Source organism: Crotalus tigris, unplaced genomic scaffold (genome assembly GCF_016545835.1).
Source record: "Crotalus tigris isolate CLP2741 ecotype Arizona unplaced genomic scaffold, ASM1654583v1 scf7180000023774.461318, whole genome shotgun sequence".
Taxonomy (NCBI): Eukaryota; Metazoa; Chordata; class Lepidosauria; order Squamata; family Viperidae; genus Crotalus; species Crotalus tigris.
In genome coordinates, this window is record NW_024100176.1 from 176,661 (window position 1) to 199,412 (window position 22,752).

Consider the following 22,752-nt stretch of genomic DNA (forward strand, 5'->3'; position numbering starts at 1 on the left):
TTGTTTTTTGTGTATTGAAAGAAACTTTTTTTAATTGTTTCTGACATCTGTTGCAAGTCTTACTTCATTCAAAGATCTAGTTTTGCTAACTTCATCTTTGCAGGTTCCAGCTATTTGTTTATATTCTGCCTTCATTACATGCTCCTCTTTCTATTTTTTGTACTCCCCCCCCCCCATTTGGTCTGAGAGTTCTTTGTGCAACCATGCTGGTTTTTTCTTGGTTTTCTTGGTTTTCTTTCGATGGTATTGAACTGACTGGGCATTTATAATTGTATTTTTCAGTTTTTCAAGCTTCTTGAGTTGATTTGCCTTTTAAGAATTTCATCCATGAAATCCCAAGCTCTGAGTTTGCTAAAATCAGTTCTTTTAAAGTCTATAATACTTATTTAATTATGTTCTGTTGCTGCTTATCTCTGTTTTATATTAAATTCTAATATGACATAGTATCCTGTAAAGTTCCTGCAACTTCTATCACTTCTAATAATGGAAAAATATGGGGAAGGAACAGCTCATGATCCAAAGCATACCACACCCTCGGTCAAACATGGTGGAGGCAGTCAGCATATATGGCTGCCAATGGAACCAGGTTGTGGTGTTATTAATGATCTGATTGCTAATAAAAGTAGTAGGAAGAATTCTGAGGTGTATAGGACTAAACTCTGCTCAGATTCAGCTAAATGCTGCAAAACTGATGGGATGCTGCTTCATATTGCAGATGCATAATGTCCCAAAAGAGACACCAAAACAACCCAAGAGTTTCTCAAGGTAAAGAAATGGGATATTCTTCACTGGCCAAATCAGGTACCCGATTTGGAATATGCTGTTCACTTACTGGAATAAGATTGAAGGCAACAAGACACACAAGCAAGCAACAACTTAAAGCAGCTGCAGTGAAGCATTTCAAAGGAGAATACTCAGCATTAGGTGATAACCATAGTTCTAGACTTCAGGCAGTCATTGACTACAAAGAATTTTCATCCAAGTATTAAAAATAATCCTTATATCTGTAATTATGTTAGTTTGTCCCATCATTTATGAGCCAACAGAAATGGGGATAGATGTATGAAAATGGTTGTAATTCCTCATGTTAACATCACACTTTTGTCAAATCCCTTGAATTAAAGCTGAAAATCTTCACTTTGCTCACATCTTAAGTGTTCAATGGCAAATTCAATGTGTTGGTGTAGAGAGAGCAAATGCCAAAACAGCCCTTATCGTTGTTCCAATATATACAAACTTGACTCTATATATGCATGATCCTGAAAAATGCTAAGCTAGGACATTCAGCAAAAGCCCACCCTTCCAGCCTGTTAGATTTCATATCAAAAGTCAAAGCCCAAATTAGGATGAAACGTGTGTGTGTGTATGTGTGTTTGTGTGTGTGTGTGTGTGTGTGTATGTATGTGTGTGTGTGTGTGTGTGTGTGTGTGTGTGTGTGTGTGTGTGTGTATATATATATATATATATATATATATATATATATATATATTAAAAATTAACATAAAAATTGAGGAACGTAGTCTCCTGGGTGTATACATATTCAAAAGATAAAAACGAGCACCAGGAGGTAAAACAATTAAATGTTTAATAAATAAATAACCTAGCTTTCGATGGATATATTGCTGCCATCATCGTCAGGGTGTTAAAAGCCAGAGGGTGGGGGAGCTCGTTTATAAGCACAAACGCGCCTGCACACGGCTCATAGACCTCGTTATGGGGCCCAGTCGATTGATCCTTTCATCACTCATGTCAGAAGTATTTCTGAGTTCTAACTTCTTGCAGCTGATTACTTCTCTGTTGCGTGGGACTCCTAGGCTGGGAGGCGAGCATTCCATGTCACTACGCACTAGAGTAACATGTGTAACTGCAGACCGATCCTGCGAAGAAATCCCAGATCTGGCTATCTTCCTCCCCCGTGTCTGATGTGTCACTCTCAGGGGGCATGCTACCCCATGCGTGCTCCCATCTTCCCCTATAGCCCCCAACCCACTGCCCTTCCGTGCATGGGATGCACAGCAGTTCGTTGCGATCTCCGTTCCTGTTAGTTTGGCGTCCGATTCAACTCTCCCTTCGGAGGAAATTCCAACTGCGATCTTCGCGCGTGCGCCCTCACGTTTCCACCGTACTACTTGGGAACGCGTGATGGGACCCTTAATGGGGCGGTTGCTGTCTGTAGGTCGGACGCAATATCGAGGAGAGGGAGGGGGAAGGGAAGGAGTGTTCGGGGCATCCAGGGCACTAGGGGGTGGGTTGCTGTTGTCAACTTCATTCAAAGATCTTCATTCATCAGTGGGTGCGCGCAGGAATTGCTAATAGCCGGGGGCACTCCGGATGGTAGGATCGTCCTTACCTCATTGTCTATCTCTTCGTTGGAACAATTGAGATTGCAAACAGTGGGGTGCTTCCTCCGTCTGGAACAAATGCGTGCCTCCCAAGTTTTCATGACCTGGTGTGCAGGATGTAACTCCACACATAGATTAATAGAGTTACAGTCTGAGAACCAAGCCTCTTTGAGGAGTCTGCCGCTCTTGGAGGCATCACTAGCAATAACCTGCACCCCATTGAAATCAAACTTGTGTCCAAGCTCTACCATGTGAGTGAGGATTTGTGAATAGTGCTCCCCTCTTTTTATTGCCGACCTACAGACTGCAACCGCCCCATTAAGGGTCCCATCACGCGTTCCCAAGTAGTACGGTGGAAACGTGAGGGCGCACGCGCGAAGATCGCAGTTGGAATTTCCTCCGAAGGGAGAGTTGAATCGGACGCCAAACTAACAGGAACGGAGATCGCAACGAACTGCTGTGCATCCCATGCACAGAAGGGCAGTGGGTTGGGGGCTATAGGGGAAGATGGGAGCACGCATGGGGTGGCATGCCCCCTGAGAGTGACACATCAGACACGGGGGAGGAAGATAGCCAGATCTGGGATTTCTTCGCAGGATCGGTCTGCAGTTACCCATGTTACTCTAGTGCGTAGTGACATGGAATGCTCGCCTCCCAGCCTAGGAGCCGCACGCAACAGAGACGTAATCAGCTGCAAGAACTTAGAACTCAGAAATACTTCTGACATGAGTGATGAAAGGATCAATCGACCGGGCCCCATAACGAGGTCTATGAGCCGTGTGCAGGCGCGTTTGTGCCTATAAACAAGCTCCCCCACCCTCTGGCTTTTAACACCCTGACGATGATGGCAGCAATATAGCCATCGAAAGCTAGGTTATTTATTTATTAAACTTTTAATTGTTTTACCTCCTGGTGCTCGTTTTTATCTTTTGAATATGTATACACCCAAGAGACTATGTTCCTCAATTTTTATGTTAATTTTTAATGTTTATGGAAGAGCAGCTTTGCTCACTGCCAGAAAGTGGGAAAGACTCGCTCATCGTATTGCGGACAACTACCGTAAGATAGCTTTCCTGCATGTTTGTATTAGAGAAGACCTTCCACCTAGGTCATTAAAGAGGAAGCCTATTGTTGATTCCTTCGAAGGCCGACGCGTCGTTCGCCAATTCCAGCATGGCATGATGCGGGCTCTTATTGGGGATTTACACAGACGTACTGGTGGCTTCACCAGATGTGCTCAGGATCATCGTGAACTGTGCCGTACTAGGTTCACAGACCAGCATTTTGCTGCATTAAACCACCATATTCAGCTGGTTTTTAACAACACAAGATTGCGTGCTACAAATAGACTCCAGGATAAGATTGAGGGACTACGAGAATTACGTAAGAACACTAGTCCCTCTGAGAACCTTGTACATAACCTCTCTAGTAAGACACTTACCCACTCCCAACTTTCCCTTTTACAACGGGATGTGGGACACAACTTAACGGACGCTCGCGCGTTGGACTTTATGGTGGCGCTAGAACCAACGTTACACCGTGTTGGTATGGATGAGGTTGGAGATGACATCAGGCATCGTGTAGTGGGATTACTTATAAATCATCGACCCCACCAAGCTTTATCGAGGAATGAGTTGGAGGCTCTTGCCCAGCTCAAGAAGGATGATGCAACCCTCATAGTGCCAGCTGACAAGGGGAGAGCTACGGTTGTCATGGATAGAGCACATTACATCAGTAAGGCGTCAGGGTTGCTTGAGGACACTACGGCCTACAGGATTGTGAGTGGGGACCCCATGGTGACCCTTAAAAATCGAGTCAATAAGACGCTCAACGCCCTGAAACGAGGTAGAAGATTAGACGACGTAACCCTTTTGAGGATACGCCCTAGCGACACGGCGGCAGCTAGATTCTATGGGCTACCCAAAGTGCATAAGGAAGGGGTTCCCCTCCGCCCCATAGTATCTTTTAGGGGTACCCCCATGTCTGGTTTGGCTAAGGGGCTGAGTCTTCGTATCGGCCACTTGGTCGCTGATAGCCAGACGGTGGTAAGATCGGCAGAGGAATTCCTGGACAGGATTAGGTCCTTAAGGATAGAGGATGACGAGGTGATGGTATCTTTTGATGTCGTCTCCCTCTTCACCTCTATCCCACAGGACCTAGCCCTTGCAACGGTTAAAGATCTTTTGAGTCGCAGGGGCTTAGGACAACACCAGGATTCCCTTCGCCCGGAAGATCTTGTGGACCTTTTGGGTTTATGCCTCAAGACCTACTTCACGTTTCAGGGTAACACCTATGAACAAATAAAGGGTACTCCCATGGGGTCACCCATTTCCAGCGTTATTGCCGAGGCTGTATTGCAGTGGATAGAACAAGTAGCGATGGCTCAGTATTGTCCCAAATTCTGGGCCCGCTACGTTGATGACACCTTTGTTGTCATCAAAAAGAGTCGGAAGGCTGACTTTGTGAGCATACTTAATTCGGTGTGTGGACTTGCAGTTTACGGAGGAGGAGGAACATCAAGGCAGGCTGGCGTTCCTTGACGTTTTGGTCCATCGCCAGCCTGATGGGACCCTTGCTACTAGGGTCTACCGCAAGCCCACGCACACCGATAGGATTTTGCATTTTAACAGCAACCATCCGGTGGCCCACACGGTCAGCTGTATTAGAACCCTGTTTAAAAGAGCTGACTCACACTGCAGCACGGCCAAAGCTAAGGCTGAAGAAAGGAAATACCTGTTCCACACCTGTAGACGTAATGGATACCCCAATAAATTTATCAGGCGCCACAGTGCTCTATCCAGACCTCCCATAACCCACCTATTGGGGAGCTACTTCCACAGACTACACGTATTACTCTCCCCTATGTCAGTAATGTTTCTGAAGCCACGGCTAGGCTATTGTCACCCTATGGAATAAGGGTGGCACATAGACCAGACTGCACATTGCGTTCCTGTATCATGAGGTTGAAAGATCCACTCCCCGTTACTGAGAAATCTGGGGTGATCTATAGAATCCATTGTATAGATTGCCCAGGTAATTACGTGGGAGAAACCTCTAAAAGAGTAAGGACAAGAATACAGGAACACAAGCTGGGGTGCTTCCTCCGTCTGGAACAAATGCGTGCCTCCCAAGTTTTCATGACCTGGTGTGCAGGATGTAACTCCACACATCGATTAATAGAGTTACAGTATGAGAACCAAGCCTCTTTGAGGAGTCTGCCGCTCTTGGAGGCATCACTAGCAATAACCTGCACCCCATTGAAATCAAACTTGTGTCCAAGCTCTACCATGTGAGTGAGGATTTGTGAATAGTGCTCCCCTCTTTTTATTGCCAGCTTGTGTTCCTGTATTCTTGTCCTTACTCTTTTAGAGGTTTCTCCCACGTAATTACCTGGGGTTTGTACATTTTTAGTGCCAATTTATCCCATCATTTGCCTAGATCGCCCTCCCCATCACCAATCTGTTAAAAACAAAAGGGGAGGGGAAACCCAAACCCAGCAGTCACTGAAATAGATAATGGAATGTCAACTAATGTTTGAAAAACTTAAATGCCTCTTTTTGGCTGAGCCTGTGTTGAAATACCCAGACCCAAATATCCCTTTCATCAATCAGGTGGATGCTAGTGATGGGGCTGTGGGGGCAGTGTTCTTGCAAAGAAATGAACAGGGTGTCCTACAATCTTGTGCATACACCTTCAAAAAACTCCGAGAAACTGAGTGGTTGAGAAAAGGAGGTTTATGCAGTGTGCAGGGCACTCCTCACTTGGAGACCTTTTTTAGAAGGGGGCAAAACACCAATCAAGGTGTTGACTGATCATAAGACCTTAGAGCAGTCACCGGTGACGAGCTGACTATAGACCCTGTAGAGGTTTCTCCGTCCCCAGGGTCCAGAATTCTTTCGCTGGCAGGCCCATCTGGGCTGAATGCCACCCTGGAGGGGTGGCCATCGAGGGGTGAACCTTTGAGGAAGGAGAGCCGGTGGTAGCTGGTTCTCTGAACTAAAAACAGCCCCTGGAACCAGCAAAAGAAGGGCGGAGTGCTTCTACGATCGCCGCCATCACCAGCTGATCGTCAGAGACAGAAGACAGCTGATTGAGAACAAGCAACTGCTCCAGGTGAGATAACCTCAATATTTATGGCAAACTGGACCTTTTAAAATAAATTGCCTGCCTGTGAGCTGAAGCTGGAAGCTTAAGGGAGGGAGAAGGGGTTTTTAATTTCCCCCCTCCCCTAAAACAGCAGTTTAAGCTTCATTATAAAACTTTTGAACTCTTTTCCAATGGAATTAAAGTAGAAGATCTTACTATATTTTATTATGGATGGAAAAGCAAGATTGCTATGATATATATTCTTTTTTGGGGGGGAAGAAACTAGCTTAATTGCCTTGCTACGGAACTTTAGCTTGCTGTTTCAACTTTTTAAACTATTTTTCCTCTCCCTATTCAAACAACGGGGAAAGAAACAGCATCCCCTGGTGGTTATTTTCTTTCTCTGACCTTGGATACACAGCTGCAAAGTTTGGCTGTGTATCCAAGACACTTGGCTGTGTGCCCAGACATTCTTATCTTTTAGAGACCTTTAAGAGAGAGCTTTTGTTTTTGTCCAATGTTTGGCTTTTTGCTCTCCGTGACTGGTTGTAATTTTTGTAGTAAGGAAACTACATAAGAAGATCTTGCAAAGCTGCAATTGGATTAAAATTTGGTTCTAGGCTTTTTTTTTCCTGGCTTATTTTTTTTTTTTTTTACTCTTTTTCTAGAGACTTTGGGTGCTTCTTTGTCCATATCTTCTTTTTTCCTTTTTTCTTTTTTTCCTTTTTTTAGGGCTCCTCGATATTTTTTTTAATATAATTTCATTTCTTCTTTTGATTTTTAATTTTCTCTCTTATTTTTTAAAAATATTTTGGCCTTGTCTCCTGATAATAGGAAGGCACTGGACTACTACTTTTATCCTTCTTTCGCTTTCTTGCGCATTTTGGTGGATTACAATCAGCCAGTGGGCCTCCATGTTGGATTACAAATAAAGTGGCTATCGGGCCTGTTATTGGATTACAAATTACAACTATAATAATTTAAAGATGAGTACACTAAATTTGGCGAAAGAAGTGAAAAAGGGTTCCTCAGCCCCTCAACTTTGGTGAGTCCGGCGCCCCAAAAATCTATCACTACATTTTTACAGCAGGAAACCCAACAAGCTCAACAAAAAGACACACAGGCCATACTCCACGCAATTGCGGATTGTAGAATGGATATGAAAAAGGACTTAGAGAGAAACTATGAAGATTTGAAGAATGATATCCTTAAGATGGACCAAAGAATGGAAGCGTTTCATTAGGCGATGATAGATACACAACAAAGAATGCAGAAAATAGAAGACAAGTCAGCAGTGGTAGATGAGAAATTAGTAGCTCTACAAGAGGAAAACCAGAGATTGGCACAATCTAATGTGGAATTGGAAGGCAATATGGAGATGGAACAGTCATCGTATTTCTTAAGATTTCAAAATGTGATAGAAGAGAAAGATGAGAACTTATTAGACTTGATGAGTGGACCACTGACGGATTTACTTGGAATTGAAAAGGACCAAATGAATAGGGAATTGGACCAGGTTTTTAGAGTCAACTCTAACTACGCAAGAAGGAACAGAGTGCTCAGGGAACTCCATGTCAGATTTCTTAAAAGAAATCGACAAGGTGAAATTTTGAGAATTGTAAGGGACCAACCTATGAAGTATAAAGATAAAGAGCTTGTAGTTCTTAAACAGATTCCTAGAAAAATAAGGGAAGCACGAAGAGATTATTAATTTTTAACAAGGAAACTGATAGAGGAGTGAATTTTAGATGAAACTGATAGAGGAGTGAATTTTAGATGGTTGATTCCAGAAGGGCTACTGATTTTTTGGGACTCAAAAAGATATAGACTGGACACTCCATTCCAAGCAGAGGAATTTTTCAATAAGCACAGAGCCTTTTTGGAGAAAGGTGATATGGAATTTAAGAGATCAAAGGGAACACCTACTGCAGAGACTTCTAAGCAAACAGAGGAGGAGATACCAAAAAAGACGCAATCAGAGAAAGATGTCAGACCTAAAGATCAGAAACAGATAAGCTCATCTAGAAGATTGAGATCCTGAAATAATTGAAATTATGGACAAAATTGGAATATACTCAATAAATATAAATGGTCTCAATTTCCCATCAAAAAGGAGTAAAATATTTCATAGGCTACAAAAACTTAAAATGGATATAATTTGTCTATAAGAGACTCATATTAAGAGACAACACTCTAGAATTTTAGAACAGCCAAAACTAGGCAAACTTTATTTTTCTTCGGCATTACAAAAGAAAAGAGGGATAGTGATATATATAAAAGAAAAGTTGAATCCAAAACAAATTTATTCTGATGAGGAAGGAAGAATAGTAATGGTAGAGATTTCATGGAATCAAAAACAAATATTGTTGGTAGCAATATATGCCCCCAATGAGAAACAAGAGCAATTTTTTCAACAACTATATGACAAACTTGTGGATTTAAACTATCATAGTCTTTGTATATTGGGAGACTTTAATGCAATTGTGGATGCAGTTCAAGACTATAAAAGCCATAAACAAGGGAAGAAAGGACGTAATATTTTATCTAAATCTTGTTTAAAAATGAAAGATGAATTATGTTTGCAGGATATATGGCAAGAGATGAATCCAGGAAAGACATGATATACCTTTTACTCTAACAGGCATAAATCTTGGTCAAGAATAGACATGATATGGATATCCCATGACCTGAAGACTATGATACAGGAAGTTGAAATAGAACCAAATATTTGGGCAGACCATAACCCAATTAAAATGACATGGAAAGGATCTAAGAAAAAATTGAGATGGTTTCTGAATAAATCTATTTTGAAGGAAAAAGAATTTTACAATTAGCAATAAAAGAAATGGAATTTTTTTTAAGATTAATAAAAAGGAAGATACTTCTATTCAAAATGTTTGGGACACGGCAAAAGCATACTTTAGAGGTTTAGCTATAATCTATGTTGCTAAAAAGAACAAAGAAAAGAGAATCACACAGTCCAAATTGAAAAAACCGCTTGGTATATTGGAGCTGGAATTACAAACTGATCCACAAAAGAAAAATTTGAAGATATAGTGGATTTAATGAAACATAAATTAAATCTACTTGAGACTGATACTATGGCACAACAGATTAAACGAGCCAAAAAGAACATTTTTGAAAATGCTAATAAACCTGGTAGATGACTTGCATATAGACTGAAAAAAGAAAGAGAAAAAAGATCAATAAGTAAATTACTGGATGAAAAGGGTGAAATACACTGTCATAATGATGGTATCAAACAAATCGTTAAGGCCTTTTATGAACTACTTTATAAGGCTGAGACAATTTCTGAAGAGGCAATTCAGGACTATTTAAAAAAAGCAAATCTTCCCAAAATATCAGAAAATATGCGACAGATGTTAAATGAGAAGATATCAATGATGGAGATCATAGAGGCAATTAAAAGACAAAAGAATGATAAGACACTGGGGCCGGACGGACTACCTGCAGAATTTTATGTAGCTTTATAAGATACTGTGACTCCTTTTCTGAATTACTTGTGTAATGAAACTTTTATATAGACAAAAATTCCAAATTCATGGACTGAAGCTAATATTACCTTGATACCTAAAGAAGATACAGATCCTACACAAATTAAAAACTACAGGCCAATATCGTTACTAAATGTGGATTATAAAATCTTTGCTGCAATTTTGGCAGAAAGAATGAAAAGCTTTTTAATAGAATTTATTCACCCAGACCAAAATGGCTTTCTTCCTAAAACACAGATAAAGAATAACTTAAGGATTATTTTAAATGTTTTGGAGTATTATGGAAATCATCCAGGGAACCAGGTGGCGCTCATATTTCTTGACGCACAAAAAGCATTTGATAATTTAAATTGGCAATTTATGTTTCAACCACTACAGGAAATGGATTTTGGTGAAAACTTTATTAAAGCAATCCAAGTGATCTACAAGAAACAATCAGCAAGGATGCTTATAAATGGAGACTATACAAAGAGCTTTAATATTAAAAAAGGCATGATGGGGGATGTCCACTCTCACCTCTGCTATTTATTTTTACTCTGGAGGTATTGACTAGAAACATCAGGCAAGACATAGAAATTAAAGGTCTTGAGATTAAAGACCAGAGATATAAATTACAGGCTTTCGTGGATGATCTGGTATTTACCTTAGAGGAGCCTTTGGAAACAGCCCCTAAACTTTTGTAGAAAATTGAGAAATTTGGAGAAGTGGCTGGATTGAAAATAAACAGGGAAAAAACTAAAGTGTTAACAAAAACTTTAACTGATAAACAGAAAACTCAACTCGCCAAAAAGACAAATCTTCAAATATTAGGTTAAAAGTTAAATATTTAGGTATCTATCTTATGGTGAAATATTCATTACTAAAAGAAGATAACTATGAGAGACTAATAAAACAAATAAAAATCGACCTGGAAAAATGGGAAAATCTCCAACTATCATTGTTAGGAAGAATAGCGACTGTTAAAATGAACATTTTACCAAAGCTATTTTTTTTAATTTCAAACAGTTCCTCTAAAGCTGGGTAAGAAATTTTTTGACGATTTAAACGCAATGATACTAAGATTTATATGGCAAAGAAAGAAAGCAAGAATTAAATGTAAACTTCTACAAGACTCAAAAGAAAGAGGGGGTTTTGGACTTCCGGATTGGAGACTTTATTAAGCAGCTATTTTGCTTTGGCTTAAAGAATGGATTACTCTGAGAAATAAGCAAATTCTCTATTTAGAGGGATATGACCTTCAACTAGGCTGGCATGTATTTTTATGGTATGAGAAAGCTAAAATACATAAGTACTTTCAAAACCATGCTATAAGAAATGTTTTACTCTCTGAATGGGAGAAAGTTAGACACAAAATGTATATGAAAATTCCTGAGTGGCTTTCAACGATGAAAGCATTTGCTTATCCGAATCTGATTAATTATGATAAACTTGTTAGTTATAAAGACATTTTGGACAAGGACAGAAAACTCAAAGACAGGCAAACCCTTCAACAACAAGGTATTGACTTAACATGATGGTCCTATTTGCAAATTCAAACAAGATATGAAAAAGACATAAAAATAATGGGATTTTACAAAGAGCTGACTCCACTTGATAAAATACTTTTAAAAACAGATGAACATTTGATTAAGAAGCTTTATAAATACTTATTAAATTGGAAGATGGAAGAAGAACAAGTAAAAGAGACAACGATAGTATGGGTGAAGAACTTTGGATATTCTATAAAATTAGAAGACTGGCAAAAACTGGGATAAAAATATCAAACTTACTAAAGCAGTGACATACAAAGAAAACTTATAAAAAATGTTTTATAGATGGCATATGACACCAGTTCACTTAGCGAAAATGTTTAAAAATTTATCAGATACATGTTGGAAATGTAAGCAAAAACCGGGTACTTATTATCATGCCTGGTGGACATGTTCTATTGCAAAAAAATATTGATCTAAGATTCATAGATGGTTAGAAAAGATGATGAAAATCAGATAGAATTGAAACCAGAACTGTTTCTGTTAGGTATATTAAGACCTAATTATGGCAAAGAGAATGATTATTTAATATTACATGTATTAACAGCTGCAAGAATAGTATTTGCCCAATTTTGGAAAAATGAAAACCTACCATCAGACCAGATTATAATTTTGAAAATCCTAGATTGTGCAGAAATGGACAGATTAACGTTAGAGATGAAGGAGAAAGAAGATTCAATCTTCTATAAAACTTGGGGAAAATTTTATCAGTGGGTTGAAATATGTTAGAATAAGAATTTTAGAGCTTTATTATATTATGTATTAAGCTTGATGATTGGAAATAGATGTTATGCTATCAACTATGTTAATTATTTAAAGGAATATTACTGTTTTACCAAATGTCAGTTGTAACTATACCGATTTATTCTTATAAATATCTAGTATTATATAAACAATAATACTCAATATGAAGACCCGGATGACAGCTTGTTTGCTGAATTACGTATTTACTGTGGTTATCCACACTCTATTTTATTTGAGGGTCTGACAGCAGCATTGGAATAGTGACAAATGGTTCCAAGTCCCTAAAAGTGCATGTACAATACAGAATGGTTTAACCTGAGTGGGAGCCAAATTGTACATCCCTAAAAGTCAGTGACTGCTAGTTCTAAAGAAAAGTCATGACTAAAAGTAATGGACATTTCCGCTTTTTAAACCCTTACACTTGATTAAATGGCAATTTTGGTGGCCATCGCTTAAAAAAGACATTGAATGCTATGTATCCAATTGCCTAATATATGCCTCAGCAAAATGATGAAAGGGAAAACCCCTGGACTCCTCCAATCAGTAGCAGAGCCCAATGCATCATGGAAGGAAATCTCCATGGACTTTATAGTAGAACTCGCTGAAAGTTCAAGGAACACAATAATTTGCGTGGTAACTGACCTATTTTCTACACAGGTACATTTTGTGCCTTGCCAGAAAATCCCTTCTGCATGCACCTGGATAAACTTTTCATGCAGCATGTCTATAGGCTGCATGGCACTACTCAGCAAATAATCTTGGATCGCAGAGTGCAATTCACTTTGAAATTCTAATAAGAGTTTTTAACATTGTTGTAGACAACCTAGAAACTTGATTCTAATCATCATCAGCAAACGAATGAAGGCTGTGAACATAAGAATGGGGTTCTAGAACAATACCTCAGGTGCTATGTTAATTACCAGCAGGACAATTGGATGGACTTCCTCCTGTTCGCTGAAGTAGCATCTAACAACTCTGTGCACAGCAGCACTGGGTTTATTCCATTCAAGGTAACTATGGAGCAGCATTTTACATCCATGCCTGAACTGCCCCTAGTTTGCATGAGGGAGAACCAAACCATAAACCAGCCATAAACCTATATGTATTTTTGTGGGGGGATTTGTGAGGGGGATGACAGCTAAAGAAAAACAGGTCACCATGGGACCAGTTTGTGCCAAGGCATTTTCAAGGCCATTTGCCATAAGTGTGGAAAGTTACTAGTCGAAATATCTCAGAGTTCCCAAAGCATCCAAGTGGCATCTCATTGGCTGGGTTTGGATTGTTCATGGGGAGAGGGACAGGACTGAATGAAATAGTTTTTGTCTTGTGCAGGAAACTCAGATTCTGCCTGACTTTACTGCAGCCAGCATCTCTTAGTAAAAGTACCTTTACAATTCAAACAAATGGAGTGAAGGGTATTTGACTAGAACTGGGGCAGGTTTGACACAGACATCCATTCCTGGAAAGATCTTAGAAAAGATAGTTATGCAAACACCTAGTAGCAAACAAGGCCATAACCAGAAGCTAAAATGGCTTCATCAAAAACAGATCAGGCCAAACAAATCTTATTTCATTCTTCAACAAAGTGACCAAATTAGTTAGATGCTTTGGATATAGTATACTTAAATTTTAGTAAGATGAAGTAGACCACAATCTAATTCTTGACAAGCTAGTAAAATGTGAGATAGACAGCAGCACACACACACACACAATGGGTTTATAACTGGCTAAAAAATCATGGAACTGCATCCATATGGAGGAAAGTAAGTGGTGGGGTCTCTCAAGGCAAACAGGCCATTCTTCTGGCTAACACCTCTGCCAATCCATATTGAACCAGCATGGCAGACTATGGTCTATTCCTTCCACATGCCAATATAACCTCCAGCCCCCCTCCCCATTCCCCTGAGACCCTAGGGCAACTACCCACAGCAGCAGGAAGACTTGCCCAGAGGCAGAGGGTGCTACAAATTACCAGGTTAAATCAGGCTGCCTTTGGACTTTAGACATAGGAACGGTCAACATTTGAACAATGAATATGGACACTTGACTAGAACTGCTGATTGAACTCAATAATATGCATTGGGATATCATTGGATTATCTGAAACACAACGAAAAGGCAAAAATTTAGTTGAACTTCATAGGATTGGTTATTTACTCTAGATGATGTGGCAGAGTTGGTTTTCTCATCAACCATAAGCTGAAAGACTCTGTAGTAAAATTTAAAAGTATATCAGCCAGAGTAGCACAATGCATCATTCAGTTGAACAAACAATACAAGCTTTAAATCATCCAAGCTTATGTACCAACAATAAACTATAGTGAGGATGAAGTCGAAGAGTTTTATGACAATGTGGTTGACCTCAAGACAAAGAAAAATGCCAAAACAAAATATTAATGAGTGATTTAAATGCAAGAACAGGAAGGAAAAAAGTATTTGGCTTATATGGAAATGGTGAATGAGATAATAGAGGCAATATAGTAGATTTTGCTGAAGGACAGAAAATTTATATCATGAACACATTTTATAAGAAAAAAAATAGTAGAAAATGGACATGCAAAAGTCCATCTGGGTACACAAGCAAAATTGACTACATCATGTCAAGTTATAAAACTGTATTCTGCAATTGTCATCAATCATTTTAATGTTGGAAGTGACCATAGAATGGTATGAGTTAAAATAAACTGTAGAAAATAGCATATGACAATGATAACGATGTCATGAAAAACAAAAATAAAGAGTGAAAAGCTGTTTTAGAGCAGTGGTTCTCAACCTGTGGGTCGGGACCCCATTTGGGATCGAACGACCATTTCACGGGGGTCGCCAAACAACGCAGTCCGCCATTTTTTTCCCCCTTTTCCTTAGCTGTGCTACTCCCTTTTATTCTATTGGCTTTTGAAAGCCAATCGAATAGACTCTCTTGAATAGAGTCTAATTCTATTGGCTTTCAAAAGCCAATAGGAATTGTCCAGGCTGTCTCTGCCCTGCTGAGCCTGCCAAAAGTCCCATTCTGCAAACGGTGCTGCACCAGTTGAATAGTCCTTGAATTATGACCGGTTGAGTAGTCCTCGACTTACGACCAGTTGGGGGTCGCAGCATTAAAAAGGTTGAGAACCACTGTTTTAGAGGAAAATGGTGATTTTGAGATTAATCTGTCAAATCACTTTGCTCTATTACATGATTTGGAAGAAATGAACATTATGGGCCAACATGAACAAGTAGTCAAAAACATCCTTTTTGCTATCTCTCTGATGGGTTTATTTTGTTTTTTCAGCCTGATAGTCTTACATAGACACACAGAATAATAGCAAAAGGGACCTTGGAAGTCTTCTAATTCCAGTCTTCTGTTCAACCCTTCATCTGTGACAGCCTCTCAAGTACTGGAAGACTGCTATCATATCACCCCTAGTCCTCCTCTTCATTAGACTAAGCATATCTTGTTCCCTCAATTGTTCATTGTATGGTTTATCCTCCAGATCCTTTATCATATTTCTTGTTCTTTTCTGCACCTCAAACTTATAGTGACCAGTATGCAGTATTCCCTGTGTGATCTCACTTGGTTTATCAAATCAAATAAAAAATGTGATAATCAAAGAATCATAATTACAGCTGGTCTTTTGCTGACATTATTATGTATTTTAATACTTAAATATTAAGATTTAGAAATGGAGTATGTGCTTTTCCTAAAAGAAAATAGACTTTTTAAAGATTCAGCTGGTTACTATTTCTCTTTTTTTGACAGACAGAACTCTTGGAATAATTCTTCCAACAGGAATCCTTTTTTAAGAGAAAATGGTTGCAGGTGTTCTAGACAGGACTTGGGGTCCAAGCTCTCCAATTCAAGGTTTTAAGGGTTTCCCCAGTAGCCCCACCCAATCAACCCCCTCTTTCAGCGACAGTCTCTCCACCCCCTTTTCATTACTGCCCGGCTGGATGGAGACTTCAAAGAAACTACATGAAAGGAAAACGGCCCCATTCTTATGGTTAGTTCTTTTGCAATACACACATTCAATTCCTTAGAAGTATACTGAAGGAAGTGAATGCCATAAAGCCCCTTTGTTCTCCTCCTTCTCTCCCTCTTATGGCAGAATCCAGAGAAGGCAGAATTGGCGTTTTCTATATTTGATAACTAAAGATGAAATATAATTGGATTCTGACATCCGGCCCACTCAAAAATAAGAGAGATCCACCTGGAAGAAACAAAACAGGTATAAAAGTTAGTCAGGCTTGTTAGGGTATTCTGTGTGAAACTTCTTCAATAGCTTCGGGGCTCTAACATGACGTTTATGGACCCACTCGTTTTGTGAGGCAGGGAGGTGTTTCCAGGCAACTAGGTACTGAGTTGCTCCATGATATCTCCTAGAATCAAGGATTTCCTTTATTTCGAAGTGTTGTTCGCCTTCTACCATGATTGGAGGTGGTGGTGGGGGCATTTTTGGCCGTAACGCTGACTGATGCTCTCTTTTCAGCAAGCTGCAATGAAAAATTGGGTGTATTTGCCTGAGATTTTTGGGTAATTCTAATTCTACTGTTACTGGATTTATGATTCTTTTAATTGAAAAAGGCCCTATATATTTTGGTCCAAGTTTTTTACAGGGTTGTAGAGACTTTAGGTATTTTGTAGATAGGTACACCATTTCACCTATAATGAATGGTGTAGGCTCAATCCTTTTTTTATCGGCTTGTGCTTTGTATGCCTGCCTAGCTTCATCTAGTGCTTTTCTAACTATTGGCCAGGTGTTTTGTAGTTTTTCCATCCATTCCTTCAGTGATGGGATCATTGGTTTGTTTGGGGTTAATTCTGGCATGGGGCTGAAACTTTGACCGTTGGCTATTTGAAAAGGAGTGTAGCCTGTGCTGGAGTGGACTGCATTATTGTAGGCAACTTCTGCAAAAGGGAGTAAGTCTGTCCACTCACTCTGTTGGAAATTTAAAAAACATCTCAAATATTGCTCAAGTACTGAATGACAACGTTCCATTTGTCCATCTGTCTGAGGGTGATGACTAGATGTCAGTCCCTGAGTGGTCCCTAAGAGGGATAAAAATTCCTTCCAAAATGCAGACGTAAATTGCACTCCCCTATCAGAGATGATGCGTTGGGGTACCCCGTGCAATCTGTAAATGTGCTGGATGAAAAGTTTTGCTAAGGCCTTTGCAGTGGGAATCTTTTGGCAAGGGACAAAGTGCACCTGTTTGGAAAACAAGTCCGTGACTGTCCAGATAACAGTATTCCCATTGCTTTCTGGCAATTCCACTATAAAATCCATGGCTATTTTCCTCCAGGGGGCTGAGGGATTTGCCACTGGTTGTAATAGCCCTGGCGATTTCCCTTGCAACCTCTTTGCAGATGCACATGTTGGGCAGCTGGCAACATAACTTTCTATGTCCTTTTTTATTGATGGCCACCAAAATTGCCGTTTAATTAAGTGTAAAGTTTTTACAAATCCAAAATGCCCTGCTGATTTTGTGTCATGGCAAAGCTGCATGAACGTGATTCTTTGGGTTGTTGGTATATATAACTTTTCCCCTACCCAAGGCAACCCGTTTCTCATTGTGCACACATTTTTGTTTTTCTGGAACCATTCATCTGTTTCCAAACTTTTTCTGAATTCAATTCCAGTTTGGCTGTCCAGTTGTGGTTTTATTTTGGCTTGGGTTCTTGTGGTTACTGGCTAGGTTTTACTGAGGATGCTCCCTTCGTTTTCAGTAGGTTAGTGAGGGGCAAGGCTATCTGGGCAAATGAGGGGATGAATTGGCGGTAAAAGTTTGCAAAGCCCAGGAAACTTTGTAGTTGCTTTCTTGTGCAGGGTAGTGCCCAATCTAATACTGCTCTGACCTTCTCTGGGTCCATTTCAATGCCCTGGGGGGATATGCGATAACCTAGGTAGTCTGTCCTTTCCTGGTGGAATTCGCATTTTGAGAGTTTGGCATATAGGTGGGCGGCTCGCAGCTTGTTTAAAACCGCTCTGACAAGGTTGACATGTTCCTCTTTTGTTTCAGTGAAGATAAGAATGTCGTCGAAGTAAACAAGGACCCCCTTAAACAGGTGCTCCCTTAGAATGTCATTGATTAATTGCATAAAGACTGCAGGACCCCCTTCTAATCCAAATGGCAAGACTTTGAATTGATAGCACCCCATGGGCCAGTTAAATGCAGTCTTCCATTCGTCCCCTTCCTTAATTCTCACGCGATAGTAAGGTTCCCTTATGTCTAGTTTAGAAAAAAATTTCCCATTCGATAGGTGTGACAGCATGTCTTTCATGAGGGGCAGAGGGTATAGGTTGCTTTCACTGATTGTATTCAGGGCCCTATAATCCACGCATAAACGTAAAGAGCCATCCTTCTTCTCTCTAAAAAGGACCGGGGCAGCCCCTTTAGGCTTGGCTGGCTCAATGAAACCTCTCTCTAGTTTTTTTTTTTTAATGAATCTTTCCATTTCCTCCTTCTCCTTTGGGCTCATGGAGTATAATCTGGGCTTCGGGAGTTTTGCCCCAGGTTTGAATTCAATGGTACAGTCTGTGGGTCGGTGGGGGGGGGAGCTCATTCGCCCTCTCCTCACTGAAAACTTCAGCAAGGTCTCTATATTCCTCTGGTATTTCTGTTAATCTTTTTTCCTCTCCTATGGATGCTTTTTCTATTCTTGAGTCTGGTAGCCTCCCTTGGGGTTTTAAGTCCATAGGGTCCCCCTTCGGGAATTTGATTTCTGTCGTCCTCCAATTTACCCAGGGGTTCCATTTTTTCAACCATTCCATCCCTAGAATCATTGGGCATTCCATGCCTGGAGTCACCACAAACGTTATGTCCTCTTCATGTTTGCCCAGGGAGAGGTGTATTGGTAGAGTGGCTAGGGTAGCTGGCACCCCCCCTGCTATGGATCCATCTAACTGGCCAAATGAGAGTGGTTGTTCCAGTCTCCTCGATAGGATGCCCAGATTACCCACTAGTGTTGGGCTAATGAGGCAGCGGGTGCAGCCAGAGTCTATTAAGGCTTTCACCTTCACAGCTTCGGGCATGGGGGGAATTAACATAGTCACTGTCTTGAGGACGGGTGTGATGTGTACACTTACCAGGGGTTCGCCCTCCGAGCTGTCATCTGAGGCATCCACCGGCCCTGTGGTGTAGGCTGGAGTTCTTTTCCTTTGGTGAGCAGAAGTGGGGGGTTCCGCAATTTCCATCATTCTCATGGCAGTTTCTTTTGGCTTAGCTGAAGACTTTCCGGATTTGTTGATTGGGGATCTGTCTGGGTTGTGCTGGGGGGGCTTTGAGCAGCATTCTACAGCTCGATGCCCTTCTCTTCCGCACTTGAAACACCCCATTTGCTTCTTGGCTGTAGCTGATGATTTCACCGTTTCGTGTGTCAGCTCAGGTGGGGGGCGGCTCCATTGTTTTCCTCGGCGGTGTCTCTTCAATATGTCGATCTCTGCTTCCTCTGCCAAGATGTACCTTTCCTCAAGTTGGTGTGGGTCCCCTCGGGGCAGGCAAGCGTCATATAGATCATAATTTAGTCTGTCTTTGAAATGGCTAAGGAGGATGTCTTCTGGCCAATTCAGTTTGCTGGCAATGGCCCGGAATTCTTGTGTATATTCAGCCACCGGGCGTTTGCCTTGGCTCATCGTTTTTATCCTTTCACGGGCTTTGCAATCAGCCAGGGGGTCTTCAAATCGTCTTCTCAGAGAGGACATGAAACGGTTGAAGTTACTGAGTTCTGGGGCATTGGAGTCATGCAAGTTCACCACCCAATCTGCAGCCGGTCCATCCAGGGCAGATTGCACGATCCGGATGCGGGCTTTGTCACTGGGAATGTCCTGTCCGTCTTCCTCCATATAGCTGAGGACTTGGGTTAGGAAAAACCCCAAGTGTGTTGGCTCCCCTTTGAATTTCACCTCCAACGGTGGACGTCTTGGAATGGATCGGTGCCTCCGTTGTTGGTGGTAGTGTCTTCCGTCCAGATTGCCATCTGTGGTCCGGTAGGGGGTGGGGACTACTGGATCAGCAGATGTCCCCGGGGTTGCAGGTTCCACTTCCCCCCTTGGTGTCTCTCCCTTTGCGGCTCCAGAGCTGGGGCGGCCGTAGGGCTCAGGATTCTCCTCTCCTAGGGAGCTGAGAGTTCTCTTCATCAGGTCAATAGCTTTCTCTAGGATCCAGTCTTAGTACGGTGCCCAGCTTCCTCCCTCTTCACTTGCGTGCAGGGATTTCTCCATCTCCTGCTTCCATTCTGGTTGCTTGGTCCCCCGTCTCAGGGTCACCTTTCTTGATTCCTTTCCCCACTCACTTTTCTTTCCAACGCCCATTGACCAGCAAGGCTTGTGGTCCAGTGTCTCCACCACTTCTTCTCCTGAGGAATCTGACCTCTCGGATCCCAACATCTGGCAAGGTTCCAATTTGGTCAGCGGCTCTCTTTCCAGGGAGTTTTTCCCCTCTCTTGCTCCATTGTCTGGCATGGTAAATTTTTGCAAAATCCCCCGGCAAGGGTCTCCCTTCCAGGTGGATTAATTTTGCAAGTCCTGTCTAATGTAAGGACCCACCCCACTTTGTATCTTAAGAAGACAGAACTCTTGGAATAATTCTTCTAACAGGAATCCTTTTTTAAGAGAAAATGGTTGCAGGCGTTCTAGACAGGACTTGGGGTCCAAACTCTCCAATTCAAGGTTTTAAGGGTTTCCCCAGTAGCCCCACCCAATCAACCCCCTCTTTCAGTGACAGTCTCAGGCATTACACTTCCACCCCCTTTTCATTACTGCCCGGCTGGATGGAGACTTCAAAGAAACTACATGAAAGGAAAACGGCCCCATTCTTATGGTTAGTTCTTTTGCAATACACACATTCAGTTCCTTATAAGTATACTGAAGGAAGTGAGGGCCATAAAGCCCCTTTGTTCTCCCCCTTCTCTCCCTCTTATGGCAGAATCCAGAGAAGGCAGAATTGGGGTTTTCTATATTTGATAACTAAAAATGAAATATAATTGGATTATGACACTTATGAGTTGCTGTTAGGAGGATGCATGAACATCCTCCTGCAAGTCCTGGTACTCTGATGGAATTTGGAGATCAGCATTTTTCTGCTCTTGTATTGCAGTCCCCACCTTCTGCTTCAGCTTTGGGGTTGCTAAATTTTCCCCCAATTTCATTTTAGCCTCAGCCCGTTGGATTTTTAACAGCCCCCTTTTCCAGTTCACATAGCTACCCTAGTTGCAATACCAAATGTCTCTCCATCCCCAGGGCCACAATAAAACTCAGAGTCTCTGTTGCATCCTCATCGGCATTTCTATCAGCTCGGTGATGAATGTCGCCCTTGCTATGGAGCTATCCAACTGGCAGAATTTCACCAATACTTTGAGCAGTCTTAACCCTAGGTCAGACATGTCAAACACAAGGCCTCAGGGCTGGATGCAGCCCGCAAAGTGGTTTCATGTGGTCCACGAAGCCATCCTGGAAACAGTGAGGGAACAGCCCACATTGCCTTGGCCCTGGCACAGGCCAGCTGGGAACCAATGTACATTTTTGTGGTGGCCATTTATGCTACATTAGCTACACAAGGCTGTCTAGAAGCAGCGAGGAACCAGCCCCTGCTGTGTTGGCTCTGCCCTCTGAGTGCATGCTGGGGAGGTGTCACCCTTTGTGAGGAATGAAGAAATGGACCATGTCTTGGCACTTGCCCCCTGGTCCCACCCCCTTCAGCCAGAGATCTCAGATCTGTCCCACGCCTGCCCAGGCACCGTTGATACGAACGATATAGAGCTGGCCATGCCCACCCAGTAGGCCACACCCACTCCATCCACGCCCATCCAGTAGGCTGCACCCACCCTGGCCGCACCCACCTGCCCCTCCCGAGGGCAACCGTAATGCTGATGAGGCTCTCAATGAAATTGAGTTTGACACCCCTGCCCTAGGTTGAGGTTGATTAAGCACCTGGTGCACCCTGAGTCCAGAAGACCCATTAGGCTGGCTTTACTTCCTGAGGATTGGACTATCGGTTCAATGGGACTGTCACCGGGGTGATCGGGCCACAACCAAGGATTGTAGTTGGAGTCAGTATTGCTCTCCCCTGGGCTTTCAGCTTTGCTAATTGGAGTTCTCTCACCGTCCCTGAGGGTTGGAGTGAAATCTATGACCTCCACTCCTTCCAGAGCTATCTTGCAGGCTTGTGGCAGCAGCTTGGCAGGCTTCTTGGTGGGTCCTGTGGTTGTTGTCTGGGATTTGGACTTGCACTTGGAGGTCCAGTGCCCCTTCTTCCCATACTTGAAGCAGGCTGTGGAGTGTCACTGAGGGATCTGGGCACCTGCCTGCACTCTTGGGGTATCTTTCTTCTCTGGAAAGGATTTTCACCATCCCTTCCATGGATGATGCTTGTTTGGCAAGGTTGGTCTCTGCTTCTTTAGCTAGGACATACCAGCCATTAAGGGGAGCACCTTTGGAGATGCAGGAGTTTAGACTCATCAGTGAGCCTGTATTTGAAACAGCCAATCAGGGTGTCTTGTGGCCAATCATTGAGCCAGCAGATCAAGTCATGGAACTCCTGGGTATACTTAGCCATGCTC

General features: G+C 41.9%; 1 protein-coding gene across 15 annotated transcripts in view; it reads left to right on the top strand.

Moving 5' to 3' along the window:
• INVS (inversin) overlaps positions 1-22,752 on the top strand; it is a 370,054-nt gene that overhangs the window by 129,702 nt on the left and 217,600 nt on the right. The window contains exon 1 of one of the 15 annotated variants that reach the window (XM_039321654.1): positions 5,755-6,455. The exons of the other annotated variants lie outside the window; for them this stretch is intronic. The gene's annotated coding sequence lies outside the window, so the exon portion shown is untranslated. Of the gene's footprint in view, positions 1-5,754; positions 6,456-22,752 lie in introns of those variants that run through there. 15 annotated transcript variants of the gene reach the window in all.